General features: G+C 49.5%; 1 protein-coding gene and 1 pseudogene across 1 annotated transcript in view; both read right to left on the reverse strand.

Annotated features, from left to right (window-relative positions):
• Positions 1–21,931, reverse strand: part of LOC140392781 (rho guanine nucleotide exchange factor 10-like protein) — a 241,350-nt gene extending 219,419 nt beyond the window's left edge. The window contains 1 exon segment of the mRNA XM_072478416.1: positions 21,052–21,931. The gene's annotated coding sequence lies outside the window, so the exon portion shown is untranslated.
• LOC140392362 (dolichyl-diphosphooligosaccharide--protein glycosyltransferase subunit 4-like) lies at positions 15,422–15,748 on the reverse strand (annotated as a pseudogene).
• Positions 21,932–25,411: the final 3,480 nt, after the last annotated feature.

The raw sequence follows: 25,411 nt of genomic DNA on the forward strand, positions 1-25,411 counted from the left end.
CTCTGGGATGGCCACAGATGGAACTCAGGTGACCACACAACTGAGTTCAAATGCAATGCCCTCTGAAGACCCACATGAAAACTGACACCAGTGGAAATGTATCCAAACCAGCATCAGCGCCTTCAGAGGCGGCGTAAGTACTGGGAAAGTAACATATGATATTACAGATGATTAAAAAGCCCACTTTGGCTGAATAGTGCACTCGCAGGTTTAAATTATTTTTCCACAAGGTTATTTGGGTGAGGTCATGTATAGATTAACCTGTGCCTTAGGCGTCACCGATCTTTTCACGATATGTAAGAATTAATAGCATTATTTTAAACATTGTAGTACTGTCATGGTCAGACTGACATGAAAAACTGTAAAGAAACGGTTAACAGACTGGCATTGAGTTCAGAGCAGTGTTTGTTACATGGAAACCAGATGGGAGTGATAATTGCTAATTACAACATTACTTGTTAATTGCGGTGATTCGGCTGAATTGAATAAAACAATTTGAATTGAATCGAACTGTTAATCATAGCATACACATAATCACAGTGACACAGGAAGAAGTCCTTATTGGCTAAGCCAAGGGATGACAATTTGGGAATATGCTAACCAACCAACAGCCGATCACACCCCCAACTAGCCAATCGCATCCAGAAGAGCATAAGGCCTTTGAAAATTTGTATTCTGTATGCAAACCCCTGAAATCAATCCCATAAGGAACACTGAAGAAAGAAGACAGAAGAAACATGTCAACAGAAGAGTCCTGGTGAACAAAGCAGGAACATCTCGGTCAGAGGTCACTCATAAACAACCTATACTCATCTCAGATTGATCACCTAGAGGGTAACTGTATGATTTACTTGAAACTTTTTTGCTTAACATTTTCAATAAAGCTGTCGGATTTGCGTCAATCATAAGTCTCAGTCTCCAGACTTGAGAAAAAGGTAAAGTCCCTACAAATCAGTGTGATTTATCAAATTCAGCAGTGGACTGCCACCCTGTACCTTCAGGTCGTAGGTCTGTATATCATTTTGGCTTTATTACGTGCCCCACACCTATATTCCAAATTAAATGTAGCACTTCTGTTATGGATGGGGAGAGGTGATGGGATAATCTTTCCCTCTCTGCTCAGTTGTTCGCAACAAGGCGTATATTTTAGATGGAGCATTTTAAACCCTTTGAGTGTGTGACTTTAAAGGACAGACACGAAAAGGCTTTGTGCTAAATTGAAATTAAAAGAAAAGATAAACGCTAATTCACAAAATACCTGACATGTGAATGCAACAAAACACTCACTCCCTCAGACACTTGGACACAAACACGCAAGGAAAGGTGAGTTAGACAGATGACGCATGCACTTAGATTATTCACGGAATAACATGAAAATAAATTGCATGTTTAAATTAGTCCTTTAAGAGAACCAGCCACATAAATACTGTGGTTACAGCAGCAGACCAGAGACTGGGGATTTTGCAGGGAAAAACGCACCTCCTGATCCTCCCACTCCAACCCCCGTCAACCATTTACAAGGCACAAGTCAGAAGTGTGATGGAATACTATCCACTCGCCTGGATGAATGCAACTTTAATAACACTCAAAGGGCTCAACTCTGTCCAACACAAAGCAGTCCATCCCCATCCACGACATTAGACATTCACTCTCCACTGGTGGACAGTGCATACCATCTGCAAGATGCACCGCAAGAATTCTACAAGGCTTCCTCAACCGTACCTTCCAAACCTACGACCTCTACCACCTAGAAGGACGAGGGCAGAAAGCACACGCGAGCAACACCATCAGCGAGTTCCTCTCTATTTACATCCTTTCACTGGGGCTGAAACCAAATCGCGAAACCCCGGGCAGCACGGTGGCACAGTCGTTAGCATTGCTGCCTCGCGGTGCCGAGGTCCCAGGTTCGATCCCGACTCTGGGTCACTGTCCAAATGGAGTTTGCACATTCTCCCCGTGTTTGCGTGGGTTTCGCCCCCACAACACAAAGATGTGCAGGCTAGGTGGATTGGCCACACCAAATTGCCCCTTAATTGGGAAAAATGAATTGGGTACTCGAAATTTATTTTTAAAAATCGTGAAACCCCCAAGTCCAATAGCACTATGGGTGTACCTGCACCAAAATGACTGCAGCGGTTCAAGAGGTTCTCAAGAGTAATTAGAGATGGGTCAAAATTGCTGGCCGAGCCAGGGGACCCAACATCCTATGAACAAATAAAAATATATACCTTTATATTTCTTGCCAGTTTACTCTCATATTCTATTTTCTCCCTCTTGGTCATCCGATGTAGATGTTTCAAAATGTTCCCAATCCTCAGGCTTCCTACTCTTCTTGGAAACGTTGAAAACTCTTCTTTCAATCAAATATTATGCTTAACTGGCCTAGTTAACCACAGCTGTGCCGCATTTTCAATTGAGCTTTTATTCCTCAAGGAAATGCTTTTTAAGGAAAATTCGGAATTACCGCTTTGAATATTTGCTCCTGCTTATCTACCAACATATTTCTTACCCCAATGTCCCAGTCTCTCAGTCAACTTGTCCCTCATAACACCACAAGTGGCTTCACTTAAATTTAAGACTCCAATTTTGGACTTAACAGTATGATTCTCAAACATAATATAAGTTTCTACCACATTTAGATCACTCTTTCCCAGAGATTCCCTCACTATGAGATTACTAATTAACTCTGTCTCATTACACAAGACATTATCGAACATTGTCTGTTCTCTAGATGGTTCCTTGACATATTATTCTCCTAAGGTTTTCAGACAAGCATCTGATGGGACTTTGTGTTTCATTGGGACCATTAGGTCTGTTTTCCATGCCTAGCCAGCGCCCGCTACAAGTAGAATGACAATGGCGGCGGTTCTGCATCTCTGCATGAAAATACATGTGAGCCCTCCTACTCGTCAATCTCCTCCGACACCCACATGTGGTAGAAAGACACAGCCCTGCGTCGGAGGCACCTCAAAAGATGCAGCCAACCTCTGAGGCAACAGCGACCTTCTCAATCATGGAAAGCACCTATCAAATTTGGTACCCGGCCACCTGATACACACTTGCCACTGTGACAATACCTAGGAGACACACAAGAATATGGTTTATGAAGGTGGATTTTCATGGTCTTTCCCCCTGAGGAAAGCGCAGTTTTCCAAGGTAAAGGCTAAACAGATGGGGTGTAGACCCAGCACATGATGCTATAACGTGTTCCCAGAGGCACTGCTAACCAGGATGCAACTAGAATTCAGGTGATGAGACAAAGACTTGAAGATGAGCACTGCTTAAATTTGTTTAATACATCCTCAGTATTTAAATGTTCAACTAGAACAAGGTCATGTACTCTGCACCCCAAGTTACCAGCATTAGGTCCGACTAGAAGCTTCCCTTAAACCATCAAAATGGGCTAATGAGGAAAAAGAGTAGGCTATTTAACTCATCACACCTATTCTACCATTCAATGAGACAAGTCTTTACGGTGGAAGATACTTTGAGCATCCCATTAATACTAAAGAATACAGGGGAGGGAATTAAACACCATCAGGAGAGAAATAGTATAAGGCAACTAATGGAGCTAAAGGCAATAAGTCCCCTTGCCCTGGTGGATTGCACTCGAGGATCTTTAAATAAGTAGCAACAGAGATAGTGGATGCATTGGTTGTAATTTTCCATAAATTATTGGATTATGGAGAAGTACCGGAGGATTGGAAAACTGCCAATGTGATGACCCTATTCAAAAAGGGAAGGTAGCTCAGTGGTTAGCATTGCTGCCTTACGGCGTCGAGGTCCCAGGTTCGATCCCAGCTCTGGGTCACTGTCCATGTGGAGTTTGCACATTCTCCCCATGTTTGCGTGGGTTTCGCCCCACAACTCAAAGATGTGCAGGCTAGGTGAATTGATCATGCTAAATTGCCCCTTAATTGGAAAAAATGAATTGGGTACTCTAAATTTATTTTTAAAGGGAAGGAGGCAAAAAGCGGGTAGCTATAGGCCAATTAGCCTGACATCTATTGTTAGAAAAATGTTGGAATCAATTATTAAGGAAGTAATATCAGCACATGTGGACTTGTGAACACTCACAGTATGCATTTTCATTGTAACAATTTAAATTATGTTCGGACTAATTATGTTGCACATGCAAACATTATGCTTGCCAAAGTTTGGAATTAGCTTTAATCAGATGGCATGAATGAGAATTTAGTGGCTTGTTGAACACAGAAAAAAGTATGGAGGTGGAGTGCCTTAAAATGAAAGCATTGTGGCAGCCCCCGGGGAAGGGATCATTTACTTGAATTATGCAGTGTTGCAAACGAGCTGACCGTTGAAAGAGGCAGAGACATTGAGCAGGGAAGCACATGGGGACATGTGGGAGCAAGCTATGACTCCTTGCCCTTTCATGATTGTGCCAACTGTGTATGGAATAAATGTGAATTTGTTTTCCTTAGCAAACTGCATCCATGATTTGCTTAGTGAATATCTGCACAGCTGACTTGTAAATGTTACAGTAAGAAGTTTTACACCAGATTAAAGTCCAACAGGTTTGTTTCGATGTGTAGTGACATTGAAACAAACCTGTTGGACTTTAACCTGGTGTTGTGAAACTTCTTACTGTGCTCACCCCAGTCCAACGCCGGCATCTCCACATCACGTAAATGTTAGTGCAATGGGCAGCCTGAAATGATTCGATTGCACCAAAGTTAAGAGCAGTTGTGATCATAGCCTCCAGCAAGGTCACGCCTCTAGCTGGGTTGGGTTGTACACCCACTTATAGCCTGTGGCATAAATCATTGATGGCTTCCCTGATAAAAGTCCCTGATTCACTTTTTAAAAATGTAGGTATGTGTGTTCGTTGTGGGCTGTTAAAATGTGAGTGCCAGGCAGTATTGCTGTATCACTCTGAGATCTCTCCATTGCTCCTCAACAACTAAGAAGCCAAGATACAGAGAAATTCTCAATAGAAATGACATTTTCTGCCCTTTGTGAGCAGGTAGGCGTGGAGATGTGGGAAAACAGCAGCCTCTCAGCAAACGGCACAAAAGAGGATGTCAAGATGTTGGCAACAGCTGAAAACCAATATAATCCTCCAGAAATTAGTCAGAAATAAACTTGAATGAGACATGCACATTGATGCCGGGCTCCTTAAATTCTCTTACACCTTCTCCCTAGTGCCCAGCAACCTTCAGGCACCATACAAATTATGTTGGGAAACCAGGGGAACCCTATAGAATGTCAGGTTCAGTCTTAAAGCTTTGCATCCAGAATTTATAAATTGCAATGAATTTACTCCATCAGTTTCTTTTAAAATTGGAAATTCTAGGTAGGATAACAGAGGGTAGGGTAACTTCTTTATAATCTCCTTCATGGACCCTCAATCAAGATTAATCATGGCGATCAGGAGGAAGAAGGGAAGGTAGCTTATCGGACAAGAAGCAAAGTAGTATTAACAAAATACAGTTAATTTATTTTTAGTCGCTCGTGGGATGTGGGTGTCTCTGGCTGGGCCAGCATTTATTGCCCATCCCTAATTGCCCTCGAGAATGAGGTGGTGAGCTGCCTTCTTGAACCGCGACAGTCCATGTGGTGTAGGTGCACCCACAGTGCTGTTAGGGAGGGAGTTCCAGGATTTTGACCCAGCGACAGTGAAGGAACAGCGAAACATTCCAAAGGAAGGTGAGTGACTTGCAGGGGAATTTGAAGGTGGTGGTGTTCCCATGTATCTGCTCCCCTTGTCTTTCTAGATGATAGAGGTTATGGGCTTGGAAGGTACTTCATAGTGAGTTGCTGTAGTGCATCTTATAGATGGTGCACACTACTGCCATTGTGCATCAGGGTGGAGGGAGTGGTTGTTTAAGGTAGTGGGTAGAGTGCCAGTCAAGAGGGTTGCTTTGTCCTAGGTGGTGTCAAGTTTCTTGAGCGTAGTTGGAGCTGCACTCATCCAGGCAAGTGGAGGGTATTCTCTCACATTCCTGACTTGTGCCTTGGAGATGGTGGACAGACTTTGGAGAGTCAGGGATTGAGTTACTCTCTACAGAATTCCAAGCCTCTGACCTGCTCTTGTAGTCAAATTCATTTTCTGGTCAATAGGAACCCTGAGAATGTTGATAGTTAAATGTCAAATAAGGACAAAAATACTTATCCTGGGTAACAGGGTAGTAAAGAATATATATTACTACAGCATCAGGCACATAACACTGTGTGGCTTCATTATTTAAAAAGAAAAAAGATTATCTGGTCAGATCGTTGCTGTGTGCAAGTTGGCTGCCATGTTTCCTACATTACAAGAGTGACTGCACTTCAAAACAAAGTACTACATTGGCTGTAAAGTGTTTTGAGATATCCAGTGGTCAAGAAAAATGCCTTGACGACTTCCGATTGCGGCGATGACCAGCTAAGCCGCACGTTTCGACGGCTCCAGCTCGAACGGACCTTCGGGCTCTTTTAAGAGCCCCAACGGGGAATTTTTTCGGGACGAAACCCGGTGTGGGGTGAGACAACAAGGAGTCCCCCCCCCCAACGAAAAAGAAAAATATCGGCGGCGGCGGCCAGATCGCGAAGAATCCTCAAGGACAGGGGCAGAAGGAAAAAGGAGCAAGATGGTGGCGGAGAAATCCCAGGCGACATGGGGGCCGGACCAAAACGAATTCTTGAGACGGTGTGTGGAGCTGCTCAAGAAGGAGGTGCTGGCCCCGCTGCTACAAGCAATTGAGGGGCTTAAGGAGGCACAAAAGACCCTGGAGATGGAGCTCCGTGTGGTGGAGCAGAAGGTGACGGACAACGAGGACGAGATCCTGGGCCTGGCGGTCAAAATGCAGACGCACGAGGCGCTCCACAAAAAGTGCATTGAAAACAGATCACGGAAAAAGAACCTTCAGATCCTGGGTCTCCCCGAGGGAGTGGAAGGAGCGGACGGCGGGGCTTACGTGAGCACGATGCTACGCTCGCTAATGGGAGCTGAGGCCCCTTGGAAGTGGAAGGGGCCCATCGGGTCCCTGCGAGGAGACCAAAGGCGGGAGAACCACCTAGGGCGACGATCGTGCGATTTCATCGCTTCAATGACAGAGAGGTGGTTCTGAGATGGGCCAAAAAGGTACGAAGTAGTAGATGGGAGAATGCGGTGGTACGGGTGTACCAGGATTGGAGTGCGGAGGTGGCGAGAAGGAGGGTGAGCTTTAATCGAGCCAAGGAGGTGCTACACAAGGTGAAGTTCGGGATGTTGCAGCCGGCGTGACTGTGGGTCACGCACCAGGAGAGGCATCACTACTTCGAAACGGCGGAAGAAGCATGGACCTTCATTAAAAACGAGAAACTGGATCAGAACTGAGGGACTGATGTTGGAGGGGAAACGACAATGCTGATGTATATAGAGATGTAAATTGGGGAGGGGGGGACACTAAGAAATGTGGGCGCCGGTGAGGGGGAAGAAGAGTCATAGGCGGGGGATGGGGAATGGAAGTGGGGCGGCAGAGGGAGCTGCGCCACAAGGGGCGGGACGGCTCTAGAGAACACGGGGCTTATTGTTCTTGTTCCCGCGCCAGAAAGATGATGGCGGGAAGATAGGCGCAAGGTAGATGGGAGTTCCCCACACGGGGGGGACAAGGAGAGAGCGGGAGAAGCCAGGGTCAGTTGAAGTCAGCTGACTTTCGGAAGCAATATGGGGGGAGTAATCATGCTAGATGGGGATCTAGCGGGGGGGGGGGGATAACTGGGTTGCTGCTGCAGAGATCGAAGAGGAACTGGTAAAAGAAAAGGTGGTCGGGGCGGGAATGCGCCGCCTGGGGAACGGGTGGGTGCGCGGAACCGGGACGTGGGACTGGCCTAGAGAGGGTGATGGCTAGTCGACAGGGGAGGGGGGCAGGCAGCCCCCCAGTTCGGCTGATCACGTGGAACGTGAGAGGCCTAAATGGGCCGATTAAAAGGGCCCGAGTGTTCGCGCACTTGAAAGGACTGAGGGCAGACGTGGCCATGCTTCAGGAGACGCACCTGAAGGTGGCGGACCAAGTTAGGTTAAGGAAAGGATGGGTGGGACAGGTGTTCCACTCAGGGTTGGATGGAAAGAACAGAGGGGTGGCCATACTGGTGGGGAAACGGGTGTCATTCGAAGCTAGGAACATTGTAGCAGACAGCGGAGGCAGATATGTGATGGTGAGTGGCAGGCTGGAGGGAATGGAGGTCGTGTTGGTTAACGTATATGCCCCGAATTGGGATGATGCGGGATTTATGAAGCGGATGCTGGGACGTATCCCGGACCTGAAGGTAGGAAACCTGATAATGGGGGGGGGGGGACTTCAACACCGTGTTGGACCCAGGGTTAGATAGATCTAGATCTAGGACCGGAAGAAGGCCGGCAGTGGCCAAGGTGTTTAGGGGGTTTATGGACCAAATGGGGGGAGTGGATCCGTGGCGATTTGTTAGGCCGATGGCCAAAGAGTTCTCCTTCTTCTCCCATGTTCACAAGGTGTACTCCCGGATAGATTTCTTTGTTTTGGGAAGGTCACTGATCTCGTGGGTGGAAGGAACTGAGTACTCAGTCATAGCTGTTTCAGATCATGCCCCACACTGGGTGGACCTGGAACTAGGAGAGGAGAGGGAGCAGCGTTCACTCTGGCGACTGGATGTGGGATTACTGGCGGATGAGGGAGTCTGCGGAAGGGTGCGGGATGTATCGAAAGGTACCTGGAGGCCAATGACGATGGGGAGGTCCGAGTGGGAGTAGTATGGGAAGCACTAAAGGCGGTGGTCAGAGGAGAGCTGATCTCCATCAGGGTCCACAAGGGGAAAATAGAGGCCAAGGAAAGGGAAAGACTACTGGGGGAGATTTTGAGGGTAGATAAAGAATACGCGGAGGCCCCGGAGGAAGGACTAGACAGGGAGAGGCGACGACTCCAGACGGAGTTCGACCTGTTGACCACAAGGAGGGCGGAGGCACAGGGGATGAGATATGAATATGGGGAAAAGGCGAGTCGCCTGTTGGCCCATCAGCTGCGAAAGAGGACAGCGGTGAGGGAGATAGGGGGAATTAGGGATGAAAAGGGAGCTACGGTGCGGAGAGCAGGGAAGATAAACGAGGTGTTTAAGACCTTTTACGAGAGACTATATAGGTCCCAACCCCCGGAGGGAAAAGAGGAGATGCGGCAGTTTTTGGACCAATTAAGGTTCCCGAGGGTGGAGGAGCAGGAGATGGAAGGCCTGGGGGCGCCGATTGGGGTGGACGAGGTTACCAAGGGGCTGGGGAACATGCAGGCTGGGAAGGCCCCGGGACCAGATGGGCTCCCGGTGGAATTCTATAGAAAATATGTGGACTTGTTGGCCCCGCTGCTGGTAAGGACCTTTAACGAGGCCAGAGAAGGAGGGACCTTACCACCGACAATGTCGGAGGCGACGATATCGCTAATCTTGAAGCAGGATAAAGATCCGCTGCAGTGCGGGTCCTATAGGCCTATCTCACTGCTAAATGTGGACGCCAAGTTGCTAGCAAAGGTGCTGGCAACGAGGATAGAGGACTGTGTCCCGGGGGTGGTGCACGAAGACCAGACAGGGTTCGTAAAGGGGAGACAACTAAATGTCAACGTGCGACGGCTATTAGGGGTGATAATGATGCCCCCAGCAGAGGGGGAGGCAGAGATAGTGGTGGCAATGGATGCAGAGAAGGCATTTGATAGGGTGGAGTGGGAGTATCTATGGGAGGTGCTGAGGAGGTTCGGGTTCGGGGACGGGTTTGTCAGCTGGGTTAAACTCCTCTATGGGGCCCCAACGGCAAGTGTGGTCACAGGTCGGCAAAGGTCGGAGTATTTTCGACTACACAGGGGAACAAGACAGGGATGCCCGTTGTCCCCATTACTATTCGCGTTGGCAATTGAACCACTGGCCATAGCGCTGAGAGACTCCAGAAAATGGAGAGGGGTGATTAGAGGGGGAGAGGAACACCGAGTGTCACTCTACGCGGCTGACCTGCTGCTGTATATGACGGACTCAGTGGGGGGGATGACAGAGGTCATGCAGATATTGAGGGAGTTTGGAGATTTCTCGGGATATAGGCTTAACATGGGAAAGAATGAGCTTTTTGTGATACACCCCGGGGACCAGAGTAGAGGGATAGATGGCCTACCGCTAAGGAGAGTGGAAAGAAACTTCCGATACCTGGGGATTCAGATAGCCAGGAGCTGGGGAACCTTACACAGACTCAATCTGACACGATTGGTGGAACAAATGGAAAAGGATTTCAAAAGGTGGGACATGCAGCCGCTGTCACTGGCGGGCAGAGTGCAGGCAATTAAGATGATGGTCCTCCCGAGGTTCCTATTTGTGTTCCAATGTCTCCCTATACTGATCACTAAGGCCTTCTTTAAAAAAATAGATAGGAGCATCACGAGCTTCGTGTGGGCAGGGAAGGCCCCGAGGGTAAGGAGGGGGTTCCTACAACGTAGCAGAGACAGAGGGGGACTGGCGTTGCCGAATTTGGGCGACTACTACTGGGCCGCCAACGTGGCGATGATTCGTAAATGGATGATAGAGGGAGAGGGAGCAGCGTGGAAAAGGTTGGAGATGAAGTCCTGCAAAGGGACGAGTTTAAAAGCACTGGTGACGGCGCCACTACCGCTCTCCCCAAAAAAATTTACCACGAACCCAGCGGTGGCGGCAACATTAAGTATCTGGGGGCAATGGAGGCGACAGAGGGGTGTGCTGGGAGCCTCGGTGTGGTCCCCGATCAGGAACAACCATAGGTTTGCCCCAGGGAGGCTGGACGGAGGATTCCAGAGCTGGCAACGGGTAGGAATCAGGAGAGTGGGAGACTTATTTATAGACGGGACGTTTGAGAGCTTGGGAGCGCTTGAGGAAAAGTATGAGCTGCCCCGGGGAAATTTCTTTAGATATATGCAGGTGAGAGCGTTCACGAAACAACTGGTGAGGGAATTTCCGCTGCTCCCGACACAAGGGATCCAGGACAGGGTGCTTTCGGGGGTGTGGGTCTGGGAGGGCAAAGTGTCAGAGATATACCGGGAGATGAGAGAAGAGGGGGAGGAGTTGGTGGGCGAACTGAAGGGAAAATGGGAAGAAGAGCTCGGGGAGGAGATTGAGGAGGGTTTGTGGGCTGATGCCCTAAGCAGGGTAAATTCCTCTTCCTCGTGTGCCAGGCTTAGCCTGATCCAATTTAAGGTGCTGCATAGAGCACACATAACGGGAGCAAGGTTGAGCAGGTTCTTCGGAGTGGAGGACAAGTGTGGGAGGTGCGGGGGAAGCCCGGCGAACCACACACATATGTTTTGGTTGTGTCCGGCACTGGAGGGGTATTGGAGGGGAGTGACGGGAGTGATCTCGAAGGTGGTGAAGGTCCGGGTCAAGCCAGGCTGGGGGTTAGCTATATTTGGAGTAGCGGATGAGCCGGGAGTGCAGGAGGCGAAAGAGGCCGATGTCGTGGCCTTTGCGTCCCTAGTAGCCCGGCGTAGGATTTTACTCATGTGGAAGGAAGCGAAACCCCCTGGACTGGAGGCCTGGATAAACGATATGGCGGGGTTCATAAAACTAGAGCAGATGAAGTTTGCGCTGAGAGGATCGGCTCAAGGGTTCACCAGACGGTGGCAACCGTTCCTCGACTACCTAGCGGAACGTAAGAGGGAGGATAGATGGCCAGCAGCAGCAACCCAGGTGGGGGGGGAGGGGGGGTAAACTGTTTGGGTTTTTGGAGGGGGAGAGGGGGCGGGGGGGAGTATTACTTTGTGTTATTTGGTTAGTTTACCATGTTAGTTACACAATGTTATATTGCAGTTATCATGTTACCTTTATTTTTATTTCTTTGATTTGTAAGGGAAAAAATTGTGTTTGAAAACTTTCATAAAATATATTTTTTTTAAAAAAGAAAAATGCCTTGACGACTTCCAGTGGCAGCCATGGTGTGAGTGGTCGCACAGTTGGCAACTCCTGCTCGAGGCCATTTTTTAGACCTTTCTACCGTTTGTATGGTGGATGATTTGTAGAAAAAAGGTGTAGGGGTGGCTGGAGGAAAGTTTGACTCCACTGGTGCAGTTGGTGGATGGAGCCACGGACGAGGGGCGGGATTCTTCCCTACCCGGCGGGGCAGGGGATCTAGGCGGGATGGAGTGCCGTGAACCACTCCGGCGCCGGGCCGCCCTAAAGGGGCAGATTTCTCCGCCCCTTTAGGGGCCAAGCCCTTACCTTTAGGGGCTAGGCCCGCACCGGAGTGCGCCATGCCAGCTGGGGCTGAAGGGACTCCGCTGGCCGCTGACGTCATCCTCGCGCATGCGCGGGGGGTTAACCTACGCGTCGGCCATCGCGGAGACCTACATGGCCGATGCATAGTAAAAGAGTGCCCCACGGCACAGGCCCGCCCGCAGATCGGTGGGCCCCGATTGCGGGCCAGGTCACCGTGGGGGCACCCCCTGGGGCCAGATCCCCCCGCAGCCCCCCCCCCCCACCCCGCCGCCGCCCCCCCCCCCCCCCCCCAGGACCCCGGAGCCCGCTCGTGCCGCCTGGTCCCACCGGTAAGGGCGATGGTTTAATTCACGCCGGCGGGACCGGCATTACAGCAGCGGGACTTCGGCCTATCGCGTGCCGGAGAATCGCCGGAGGGGCTCAGCACGGCGCGATTCCCGCCCCCGCCGAATCTCCTGTGCCGGAGGCTTCGGCAGCCGGCAGGGGCGGGATTCAAGCCGCCTCCCCCGGCGATTCTCCGACCCGGCGGGGGGTCAGTGAATCATGCCCCAGAAGTGGGTTGAGAAGAAGGAACAGCTGAAGCAGGAGAATCTTCGTGCGACACAGGTCAAGATGGCGGAGGATAAAGGGTCTGCCTTGCCTGCCCAATGGTCGACAGACCAACTGGTGGACTTTTATATCCTTGGGGCGGCATGGTTGCACAGCGGTTAGCACTATTGCTTCACAGCGCCAGGATCCTAGGTTCGATTCCCGGCTTGGGCCTCTGTCTGTGCGGAGTCTGCGTGTTCTCCACGTGTCTGCGTGGGTTTCCTCCGGGCGCTCCGGTTTACTCCCACAAGTCCCGAAAGGTAATTTGGACATTCTGAATTCTCCTTCTGTGTACCCAAACAGGCACCAGTGTGGCAACTAGGGGCTTTTCACAGTAACTTCATTGCAGTGTTAATGTAAGCCTACTTGTGACAATAATAAAGATTATTATAAATGAAAAGTTTAGCTGGCAGAGGAGGGAGGCCCAGGGGGACCTAGCCAAGGCAGTGGAAATTCGCTGTAAAAGCGGGAATTCACCGCATGGAGCAGGAGCTGGAGTCCCAGGGCCAAGCTATAAGGAAGGTGGAGGTGGCAGTAGAGGAGCACGAGGAAAAGCTCGCCTTGTTGGTGGCTGAAGTAGGTCTGATGTGAGAGACCCAGAAGCGATTAAAGGAGAAGTTGGAGGACTTGGAGAATCACTCCCGGAGATAGAAGCTAAGAATCGTGGGGATGCCTGAAGGCATCGACGGAGCGGATGCTGGCACGTATGTAGCCAATATGCTGGAGAAGTTGATGGGGAGGGGGCCTTTGACCAGACCCTGGAGGTCAACCGAGCGCACAGGTCGCTGATGACGAAACCGCAGGTGAACGAGCTGCCGATGGCGATGATGGTGCGTCTTCACCGGTTCCTGGACAAGAAGAAGATATTGAGATGGGTGAGGCAGACGAGGAGATGCACCTGGGAGGGGAGTGAGCTTCGGGTGTTCCAGGACCTGGGCGCAGACCTAGCGAAGTGGAGAGCTGGGTTTAATCGGCTGAAGGCTGCCCTCTTTAAAAAGGGGGTGAAGTTTGGGATGTTGTGCCCGGCCCACTCCTGGGTGACATTTAATAGCCGAGAACGTTATTTTGGAACATCAAAAGAGGCGATGGAGTTTTTAAGGGACAATGGACTGGCAGGAGAAGGAGGACATTGAACTGTGGAGGAGGTGTGAAGAGATGGGTGCTTTTTCTGTCCATTTTGTCTTGTATCTTTTTTTGATTTTGGAGAACTTTTCTCCTTTGAGATGTTTTGTTGAGGATGAATGCACCTTCTTTCTTGTTTCATTGTTGTTTGTGAGGTGTGCGAGCGGGGAGAGGGGAATCAGCGGAGGAGGAGGAGTAGGAGGCTCAGGAGCCTTGGGCTGGGGCTGCCAGGCTAGCTGGGCGGGCTAGTTAACGGGAGCAAAGTGGGGGGTAATCAGGTGGTTAGTGAAGTAGAGGGGGATGGGGTTGTTGTTTTGTTCAGGGGAAGGGGTGGGGGGAGTTGCTGACAAAGGTGTTGCTGCTGTGGTGTAGTGTGGGAGGGCGTGGTGACAGTGGACATCCGAGGGTGGACCTGGAGGGTCGCGTGGCATGGACCTAGGGCTGGCCAAAGAAGGGATATGGTTGATTGGCAGGGGAGGGGGGGGGGGGGGGGCAGGGTCCCCTCTGAACAGGCTGGTCACATGGAATGGAGGGGGCTGAATGGGCCAGTTAAACGGTCACGTATTTTCATGCACCTGAGTCGGATGTGGTCTTTTTACAAGAAACACACTTGAAGATCGAGGATCAGACAAGGCTAAGGAAAGGGTGGGTGGGACAAGTCTTCCATTCGGGATTAGACATGAAGACGAGGGGGGGTGGCAGTGTTGGTAAATAAACCGGTGGCGTTTGAGGTTGGGAATACAATAGCAGATTTGGGGGGAAGGTTTGGGATGGTGAGCGGGAAGCTGGAGGGGATGCCTGTGGTCCTGGTAAACGTTTATGCCCCAAGTGAGTTTATGAGACGGGTACTGGGATCGATCCCGGCACTGGACTCGGACCGGTTGATTATGGGGTGGGGATTTTTACACGGTCATTGATCCAGGGTTGCACCAGTCAAACCTGAGGTCGGGGAGGGTGTCGGCGGTGGCGAAGAAGCTGAAGGGGTTCATGGAGCACATGGGGGAGTGGTGGACCCGTGGAGGTTTGGGACACCGAGGGCGAAGGAGTTTTCGTACTTCTCCCATGTGCACAGAGTGTACTCGCGGATCGATTACTTTGTGGTGGATAAGACTCTGCTGGCGGGGGTGGTTGATTCAAGGTACTCGCCGATCGTGGCTTCAGACCACACGCCACAGTAGATGGGCTTGCAAGTGGATTCAGAGGAGGGGCCTAGCGCCTGCAGTGGAGGCTGGGCGAAGGGTTGTTAGCGGATGAGGAGGTGTGTGAGCAGGTGCGTATGTGGAACCAAATGATACAGATAAGAACACAACCTCCAAGCTGTGGGAGGCGCTCAAGGCAGTGGTTAGGAGGGAGTTTGTATCGATCCGAGCGCATAGGGAGAAGGAGGAGGAAGCAGACATAGCAAGGTTAGTGGACGAGAGTCTGCAGGTGGACAAGACGTATAAAGGCCCCTGAGGCAGGATTGTTGAAGGAGAGGCAGAAGCTTTTAGATGGAGTTCGAGCTGGTGTCCAAGGGGAAGGCAGTAGGGCAGTTACAGAGGGGTAGTTTTTTTTTTCAAATCAAATATTTGTTGACAAGGCATATTTCTTAGTACAGTGTACAAAACACGATTAATGCAGTTGTTATTCATTGTGGTACTGACGAAGTCCAAAGTGCATTGTGTTTCATTTAAGTTGGCTTCCATCTTTTAAAGTAATTCATATATTATTGGTCCTAATCTTCACACTGTCACAGTACTAAGCTCCAGTGCTACTCCATTACTCCAGTTTCTTGGGGTTGTTAAAGGCAACATAATGGTACAGGACAACAAGGAGGAAAAGGGAATACCCCCAACATGTTGGCAAAGATCGCTAGCTGTACATCTGTGATCATCCTCCCAGAGGGGGGTTTCCGCTGCACTCCAAAGCCACGTCTCTCCAACCGACAGAGGGGTAGTTATGAGTACAGTGAGGCTAGTAGCATGCTGGCCCACCAACTCAGGAAGCAGGAGGCGGTGAGCGAGATTGGAAGGGTGAAGGCGGGAGGCGTAGGGTGGTATTGGACCTGATGGAGATGAACAGGGTATTTGAGGAGTTTTACAGGAGGCTTTATATATCGGAGTCCCCCAACCGGGATGGGGATGGGGAATGCGGTGATTCCCAGAAGGGTTGGAGTTCCCCAAGGTGGAGGAGGATGTGGTGGAGGGGTTCGGAGTACCCATTGGACTGGTGGAGGTAATGGAAGGTATGGGCGATGCAGGCAGGAAAAGCCCCGGGCCCAGATGGCTTCCCGGTAGAATTTTATAAAAGGTTTTTGGGAGATCTGGGGCCCCTGCTGGTCAGGGCATTTAATGAGGCGAGGAAGAAGGGGAAGCTCCCCCCCAATTTATCGCAAGCATCAATATCTTTAATTTTGAAGAAGGAAAAGGACCCAGAGCAGTGTGGGAACTACCGCCCAATATCACTGCTGAATGTGGATGCCAAATTGTTGACAAAGATCTAGGCCTCGCAGATTGATGACTATGAGCCAGGGATGACAGGGGAAGACCAGACAGGGTTTGTAAAGGAGAGGCATCGGTCAGCTAACATTAGGCATCTGTTGAACGTTATAATATGCCCTCAGAGGGACAGAATGTGGAGGTGGCAGTCGCTATGGATGCAGAGACGGCCTTTGATCGGGTAGAATGGGAATATTTGTGGGAGGTACTTGGGCGATGCGGGTTCGGGCAGGGGTTTGTGAATTGGGTCCGGTTGTTGTATTGGGCACCGGCAGCGAGCGTAAGGACAAATTGGGTGAGTTCAGGGTATTTTAGGCTGCATTGTAGGATGAGGCAGCGTGCCCACTCCCCCCGTTGCTCTTTGCCTTGGAGATAAAGCTACTAGCAATGGCGCAGAGCGTCAAGAGGTTAGAAAGTGATAGTCCGGTTAGGAAATGGAGCAAAGGGTCTCTCTACATGCGGACGGTCTGTTCCTTTACATATCGTACCCATTGGAAAGCATTGGAGGTATCATGATCATTTTGTTGGAATATGGGGTGGCACGTGGCGCAGTGGTTAGCACTGGGACTGCTGTGCTGAGGACCCGGTTTTGAATCTCGGCCCTGGGTCACTGCCCGTATGGAGTTTGCACATTCTCTCCGTGTTGCATGGGTTTCAGCCCCACAAAACCAAAGATGTGCAGGTTAGGTGGATTGGCCACGTTAAATTGCCCCTTAATTGGAAAGAAAAATAATTGGGTACTTTAAAAAAATTTTAAATGTTGGTGGAATTCGGCCAATTCTCTGGGTAAAAGTTAAACATGGAGAAGACTGAGGTCTTTCCAATTCAGGTGAGGGGACAGCAGAGGAGGTTCGGCGAACTGCCGTTTGAGGCAGTAGGGGCGAGTTTCAGGTGTCTGGGCATCCGGGTGGCATGGCGTTGGGAGCAGCTGCATAAATTGAAACTGGTGCGGTTGATGGAGCAGATGAAGGGGGATTTTGCGAGGTGGGACATGCTCCCGTTGTCGTTGGCGGGTGCAGTCCGTGATGATGACGGTACTCACGAGATTTCTATACGGGGCTGGTTTAGCACAGGGCTAAATTGCTGGCTTTGAAGGCACACAAAGGCAGGCCAGCAGCACGGTTCAATTCCCGTAACAGCCTCCCCAAACAAGCGCCGGAATGTGGCGACTAGGGGCTTTTCACAGTAACTTCATGTGAAGCCTACTTGTGACAATAAGCGATTTTCATTTTCATTCATTGCATTTTCATACGTGTTCCAGAGGCCTTCTTTAGGAAGATTAATGCACTGATCTCGGGGATTGTGTGTCCCCCACAGGGGAAGAAAGTGCTGCTGGAGTGGGGACATGGGGTGGGCTGGCTGGCCTTGCCAATCTTGATGAACTACTACGGGGCAGCAATTATAGCCATGATCAGGAAGTGGGTAGTGGGGAAGTGTCGGTGTGGGAGCTGATGGAGAGGGGGGGGGGGGGGGGGCAGGCAATGTTTTGGCCTTTGCCTCCCTGGTAGCCCGGAGACGGATCCTGTTGGAATGGCGGGCCTCAGGATCACCGAAACCGGGGGTGTGGGTGAGTGACCTCGTGGAATTCTTTAGGTTGCAAAAAGTCAAGTTCGCCTCGAGAGGGACTGTGGAAGGGTTTGCTGGAAATGGAAACAGTTTATTGACTTCTTCAAGGATAGTCAAGGGGGGAACTTTGGGGTTTAAAAAAAAAGGGAGGCAAAGTGAGTGGAGGGTAACAGCAGGGAGGATGGGGCATGTTGGTTATTTATTTGTTTTGGTATTTAATTTCCTGTTTGTTCGCATTTTGGTTTTGGTTGTGTTTGCTGCCTTAATAAAATAAAAACATTTAAATGAAAAGTGCCTTAACTTTTTTCATCAAATGCCATTTGAAATTCTATATAAATGTCCATTGCACTACCTTTATCAACCAAACATCGCCAAAGAACTCAATCAGGTCACTCAGATATGATTTGCCTTTAATGGATCCATGCTGGTTGTCTCTTATCAACCCAAGTTAGTCATGGACAATCATCTCTAATAGTTTTCCCGTCGTAGACAGACAGATCTGTATTTACTAGTTTAACCCTCTCCCCAAATTCTGAATCAGATTTACAATCCTCCAGTCTCCAGTTCCACAAAGAACAAGACACTTCTCAGGACTTTGGAAACATGGCCATCAGTTATGCATGAATCAAGGTGTTGACGACTGGCTTGCTATTCCACTGTGGTAGCCCCCACCCCCAACCAAGCCAGTGCTGCTCAATGTCCAGAGGTGTTTTTTCCAGCTGGATTCGCTCACTGGGGGCGACTCAAGGATGGGGACTGTGGCTGATATATCTCCATTTTGATGCAACGCCCAATTATAGCATTCCCACATCGTGTCAGATGAGACTGTCCTTATCTGAGCGATGCAGTTACATACTGGCCAATCATTTAAACAACTGGGCCATTGGGGAAGGTCTTTTTTTTAAATTTTAGGATCAATATTTAACATTAAAGCAAGTCCATTAATCACCACACCAGTCTCATTCCCAAGTTGCAGTAAAGGCGAAATGCATTAACATAATGAATCAGTTTTTGCTGTTGCTTATTCAGAGATCCTCTGCACTCACTTCCCTCCTGATGTCACATCAGGCTTCTTTACTGGCGGCCAATCATATTTTGTGGGACCCTGACTGCATCAGCTGAGCTTGAAAGCATACTGTTGAGCTATTCAGAACCCTACGATTGAACAGCAGGTAGATCCTTTGGATTATTTGTGAATTAACTAATATTAACAAAGGAAGGAACAACATGGGTGAGGGGGGGAGCGATGCACTGGAAAAACAAAGCGTTCATTCACTTACCCAGCTGGCAAAATGCACTGCTTTCTCTAGCACTTGGCTCTAAAAAACAGGAAGATCCCAGATACTCTGGTCAGGGCTGATTTCCCTGTTGTCAAAGGAGGTAGTAACAGGGAGACAATAAGGTGCCTGATTTCCCAGGTTGAGAAAGAACAGTAAACCATGCAGTAGTGTGCTTCCCTCTCTGATATCACACACAAGCAATGAATCATTGGCGTGCAAGTATATAAAGGGTGAATTGAGTAACTTGCAGGTTGTTTCACCATAAGTCCCACCCTATCCTTACCTGATAGTCACACAGAGGGATTGTCAGCAGGGAGCCAACTGGCTACTTGTTTCCCTCACTGGCACTAGGGCAACTTAAGCCAACTGTAACAACCCAAGAGTAAGGCCAGTTGAGAACAGTTAACCTCGCACAGACCAGTAATTGAACTTGTGGCCTTCCTAGCCCATGTAACACGATACTACACAGGCATTTCCTTTACTGAGCCCAAAGACCGAACCTCATTCATAGAATTTACAGTGCAGAAGGAGGCCATTCAGCCCAACGGGTCTACGCCGGCCCCTGAAAGAGCACCTTACCTAAGCCCACATCTCCACCCTATCATTGTAACCCAGCAACCCCACCTATCCTTTTTGGACACAAAGGGCAATTTAGTGGGATCAATCCACCTAACCCGCACATCTTTGGACTGTTGGAGGAAGCCAGAGCACCCGGAGGAACCCACGCAGACACGGGGAGACCATGAAGACAGCGCACAGACAGTGACCCAAACGGGGAATCGAACCCGGTTCCCTGGTGCTGTGCAGCAACAGGGCTAACCACTATGCTACCGTGCCTGTTACCTGGATGACTTATACCAACAGCTATGTGTGTAGCACCTAGTATACGGAGTTTGCAAACCTTAAATGTGGCAGCAATTGGGACAGAACAATTTGTCTCAGTTCCCCTTCATTATGGAGGTTGTGGAAAAGAAAAAAATAAATCAGCCATGTTATTGAAGTCCAGGAATTCCTGCTGAAAGGTGCACCTCTGTACATGGAGTGGGGGAAGCAAGTTGGGCTGTACGCCCCAGCAAATCGTCAAATAGTCAATGTCTAGGCTGATTCATTTAGAATAAACACTGAAAAGAATCAAGAGTTCAGAAAGAAAAACTTTGGGAAAAATGTAACCTACTTCACCCACAGTGCACAACTCCCATCCTGATGCTACATTCCTCAATATTTTGATGATGTGATCCTGGGGGGGGGGGGGGGAGTCAATGTTTAAAATCCTGCTGCAATGGCAGGGTTATTAGCCTGAGTCACATCCAAAAACAGTCAAATATGTCTGGCATGGGGCCCAACAGACGCCAGGAATGGATCAGAGAAATGGCACTACACTCTGTCCAGATCAGCCAAGCCCCTTGAGTTTGAAGCGATTCCCTCAAGACCCTGCCACAATGCCAAGTCGTACAACAGGGGAAACGCTCACACTTCACGGCAAAATAAAGTGATACCAAAGTTACAGCCAACCCGTAACATCAAACTCCGCCCACTTCATCCCAAATCGCACAGATACACACCCAAAAAGAGCTGCTGTCAGCCGGAATTGCTCTTTTGTTGTTGTTGCGAGCCGTTCAATCAGGATCCTCTCTCCCGCCCTTGCCAATAATTTAGCACGGTTTGAATAGAAATGGGACTGGCTGGTCGTGACCTGGAGTGGTCCTCTCTCTTCCCCCCCCCCCCCCCCCCCACCTTCCCTGTGCAATAATGGAACTGAGCTCTCCTTCGCCAGCTCCCATTCTAACACACTGGCTGGGGACGCGGGCTCGGAGGGCTGGCTTGCTGCAACTTGGGTGCAGAGAGACACTTACCCGCTTATGCCTTTGTCATCATGCACAAAGAGCTGGGATGGGGAAGGAGGAAGGGGAGGGGGTTGTTGTTGCTGCTCCTGCGGGGCTGATGTTAACTCGCAGGGGTGGAGACACAAAACCTCGCGGCTCATATTCACCGCATCAGAACGCTGTATGTGGCATGTTCAGTCGACGCAGCCGTGGGGAAACAATAAATCCTTCACGAATAATGCTGGCATGGTTTGAGGATTCCCAGAAGAAGTCTTCTTTCTCTCCCTCTTCTCTCCCTCTCTCTCTCAGCCTCTCCTTCCTTTTTTCTTGATCAATAGAAGCAGCTCGGATCCTGCACACAAGAGCTGGGCATTCATACAACCAATGGGATGGCTCAAAGTTGCTCCGCAATCCTCAAGGGCGCTTCAGTCCTGCAGCGATGAATATTTAGCAGCTTTGCGAGCTGGCTGCGCTCTGAAGGGCCAGCAAGCGAGCTGGGATTTTTTTTCCCCCTCTTGTTCTCTTTGCCCGTTCCAATCTCCTCCGGGTCCTCAGGGAATTTGCCAGGCGTCGGAACAACCGGGTGGGAGCTGCAAGTTTGATCGTTGGCAAACGGCGCGTTGCAGAGCCCGGCTCGACTGAGTCCCCGTCTCCAGGATACAGCAGGCGAAGCTCTTGCAATGACAGCAACAGCATGAGCTCCCCTGGAAAAGTGGGGGTGGGCTGTTCCAGCACTAACACACCTCGCTGTTTCTTTTTTTTTAACTTTGATCAGCCAAACCATTATGAATTTCATTGCGCCGAGGTTGATGGGATTTTGACGGGGCTGAGGTGCTAATTCGCTGGGAGAATTGGAAGAATGGAATTTTGCAACTTTTCATTATTAACCGTGCCTGGGATTGCTGCGAGAATTCTTCGTTTTCAATCTTAATTACTTGTTACCAATTTAGACGTTGCTATGAAAACCATCGTAGGTGAAATCTTGAGTACAAAGTCTTGTAAAAACCTTTATCACTTTTTCTCCCCCTTAGGGTCCGTCTAGTTTCAGGTCCTCATCAGACATCCACGCCAATGCACTTTTAAACAAAGTTAGTTGGCTAGCGATTGGAATTGGGAACTCTTGTTGCTAGTGACATCGAAACAAACCTGTTGGACTTTAACCTGGTGTTGTAAAACTTCTTACTGTGCTCACCCCAGTCCAACGCCGGCATCTCCACATCATAATAATCTTGAGAGCACTAAAACGAGTGAGTCACAGCTCCCTCGGTGGGTGGGGGGAACAATCTGGGTCCCATCCAATGTGGATGACTCGGTCAAAAATAAAATACCCCGAAATCTAGAGTACGAAACAGAAAATGGTGGAAATGCTCAGCGGGTCAGGCCCAGTTCTGAGGAGAAGCCACAGAGCTGAAGCACTAACTCCGCTCTTCTCTCCATAGATGCTGCCAACACTTGCTGAGTATTTCCGGCATTTTATGTTTTTAGTGTGTATAACTCTGGACGCTGAGGACCTGGGTTTGAATCCCGGCCCTGGGTCACTGTCCGTGTGGAGTTTGCACGTTCTCCCCGTGTCTGCGTGGGTTTCACCCCCACAACCCAAAGATGTGCAGGTTAGGTGGCTGGGCCACGCTAAATTGCCCCTTAATTGGGAAAAAAAATAATTGGGTACTCTAAATGTATAAAGAAAACAAAAAGTGTTTGACTCTGGACTCAGGCGACATGGTGGCACAGTGGTTGGCACTGCTGCCTCGCAGCACCAGGGACCCGAGTTCAATTCCAACCTTCTCATGTCTGTGTGGGTTTCCTCCGGATGCTCCAATTTTCTCCCACAATTCAAAGGTGTGCAGGTTAGGTGGATTGGTCATGCTAAATTGCCCCTTAGTGTACAAAATGTGTAGATTAGGGGATGGGGGTGGTACGGGGATAGGGTAGGGTGCTTTTTAGATGGTCGGTGCAGACTTAATGGGCCAAATGGCCTCCTTCTGCACTGTAGGCATTCTATGTACTAATGTTAATCTAACAACCAACAGAGAGAGAGATGTCAATTGGCGGGGTTGCATGTTACTCCTGCACGATGTGGGGCATCATGGACACTTCAAGTGCCCCTGAGGACTATGTCTGGGGCAAGTGCATTCAGTTGCAGAAGCTCAGCGAACGCATGGATCGGTTAGCGCAGCAGCTGGATGCACTGAGGAGCACACAATTAGCTGAAATTGTCATAGATAATAGCTACACAGATGTGGTCACACCCAAAGTACAGGAAGATAGATGGGTGACCGCCAGATCGGGTAGGCAGACAGTGCAGGGGTCCCCTATCTAACAAGTCTGCCGTTTTGGATATTTATGAGGGGGAGATCCATCAGGGGTCAGCAGCAGCAGTGACCACGACTCGCCCTGCTGCACAGAGAGGGGCACAAAGCCTAGCAAAGAAATAGTGATAGGGGATTCAATAGTCAGGGGCACAGATAGGTGCTTCTGTGGCCATGAAAGGGACTCCAGGATGGTAGTTTGCCTCCCTGGTGCCAGGGTCCTGGATGTCTCTGAACGAGTACAAATCATCCTAAAACGGGAAGGAAATCAGACAGGGGTCATTGTCCACATTGGCACGAATGACAGAGGTAGGAAGAGTAGCAAGGTCCTGCAACGGCAATTTAGGCAGTTAGGTAGAAGATTAAAAAGCAGGACCTCTCGGGTAGTAATCTCAGGATTACTCCCCGTGTCACGTGCTAGTGAGGCTAGGAACAGGGAAATAGTGCAGCTGAATACGTGGCTAGAGAACTGGTGCAGGAGGAAGGGCTTCATTTTTTTGGATCATTGGGATGTCTTCCAGGGAAGGTGGGGCCTGTACAAGAAGGATGGGTTACACCTGACCTGGAGGGGCATCAATATCGTGGCTGGGACGTTTGCTAGTATGGTTCGAGTGGGTTTAAACTAATTTGGCTTTGGTGGGGGGGGAATCGGAACAGTAAGCCAGCAAGTGTAGAGACTGGGGATGAGCATGGTACCAGGGCCAAGCTGGCTAAGAGAAAGGGAAGGCTGGGGGACGTCAAACTCAGTGGGCCTGGATGTCTGGAGTGTATCTGCTTCAATGCATGGAGTATAATAGGTAAGACAGATGAACTTAGAGTCTTGATTCATGCACGGAACCTGGATGTGGTTGCGGTAACGGAGACTTGGTTAAAAAAGGGCCAGGACTGGCAGCTAAATATTCTGGGATATAGGTGTTTTAGGCGAGACAGAGGGGACGGTAAAAGAGGTGGGGGAGCTGCAATACTAATTCGAGAACATATTACAGTTGTACAGAGGGAGGACAGCTTGGAAGAATCAAGTAACGAGACACTGTGGGTAGAACTCAGAAACAGAAAGGGGGCAGTCACTATGATAGGGATATACTGCAAAGGGTTAAGGTGCTAAATTGGGGGAAGGTTAACTACAACTAGATTAGGCAGGATTTAGAGGCTGTTGTTTGGAGAGGCTGTTTGAGGGTAAATCCATATTTGGCATGTGGGAGTTTTTTAAGGTGCAGCTGATGATAGTGCAGGACAGGCATGTGCTGATGAAAAGGAAAGGCAGGATTCAGAGACCATGGATGACCAGGGAAATTGCGAGTCTTGTCAAAAAGAAAAAGGATGCATACAATGGATCTAGGCAACTAAAAACAGATGAAGCACTTGAAGAATACAGGGGAAGCAGAAAAGAGCTCAAACAGGGAGTTAGGAGGGCAAAAAGGGGTCACAAAATGTCCTTGGCAGACAGGATTACAGGATTAAGGAGAATCCTAAGGCATTTTATATGTGGATTAGAAACAAGAGGATAGCGAGAGAAAGAGTTGGTCCATTCAAGGACAAAGGAGGGAAGTTGTGTGTAGAACTAAAGGAAGTAGGTGAGATCCTTAATGAGTATTTTGTATCCATATTCACACAGGAGAGGGACACGTTGATTGGGGGTGTCTCAGAGGGATATGTAAAAACTTTAAAACAAGTCGTTATTACAAGGGTGGAAGTGTTAGGTGTGTTAAAAAGCATTAAGGTAGACAAATCCCCAGGGCCAGATGGCATCTATCCCAGAAGGTAGACAAATCCCCAGGGCCAGATGGCATCTATCCCAGATTACTAAGGGAGACAAGAGATGAAATCGCTGGGCCTCTACCAGAAATCTTTGTTTCCTCATTGGCCACAGGTGAGATCCCAGAGGATTGGAGGATAGCCATGTTGTCCCATTATTTCAGAAGGGTAGCATGGATAACCTGGGTAATTATTGGCCCGTGAGCTTGACATCAGTCTTGGTGAAATTGTTGGAAAAGATTCTCAGAGATAGGGTCTATGCACATTTGGAAGTGAATGGTGTCATTAACGACGGGCAACATGGTTTTGTACTCACTAATTTAATT

Source organism: Scyliorhinus torazame, chromosome 16 (genome assembly GCF_047496885.1).
Source record: "Scyliorhinus torazame isolate Kashiwa2021f chromosome 16, sScyTor2.1, whole genome shotgun sequence".
NCBI lineage: Eukaryota > Metazoa > Chordata > Chondrichthyes > Carcharhiniformes > Scyliorhinidae > Scyliorhinus > Scyliorhinus torazame.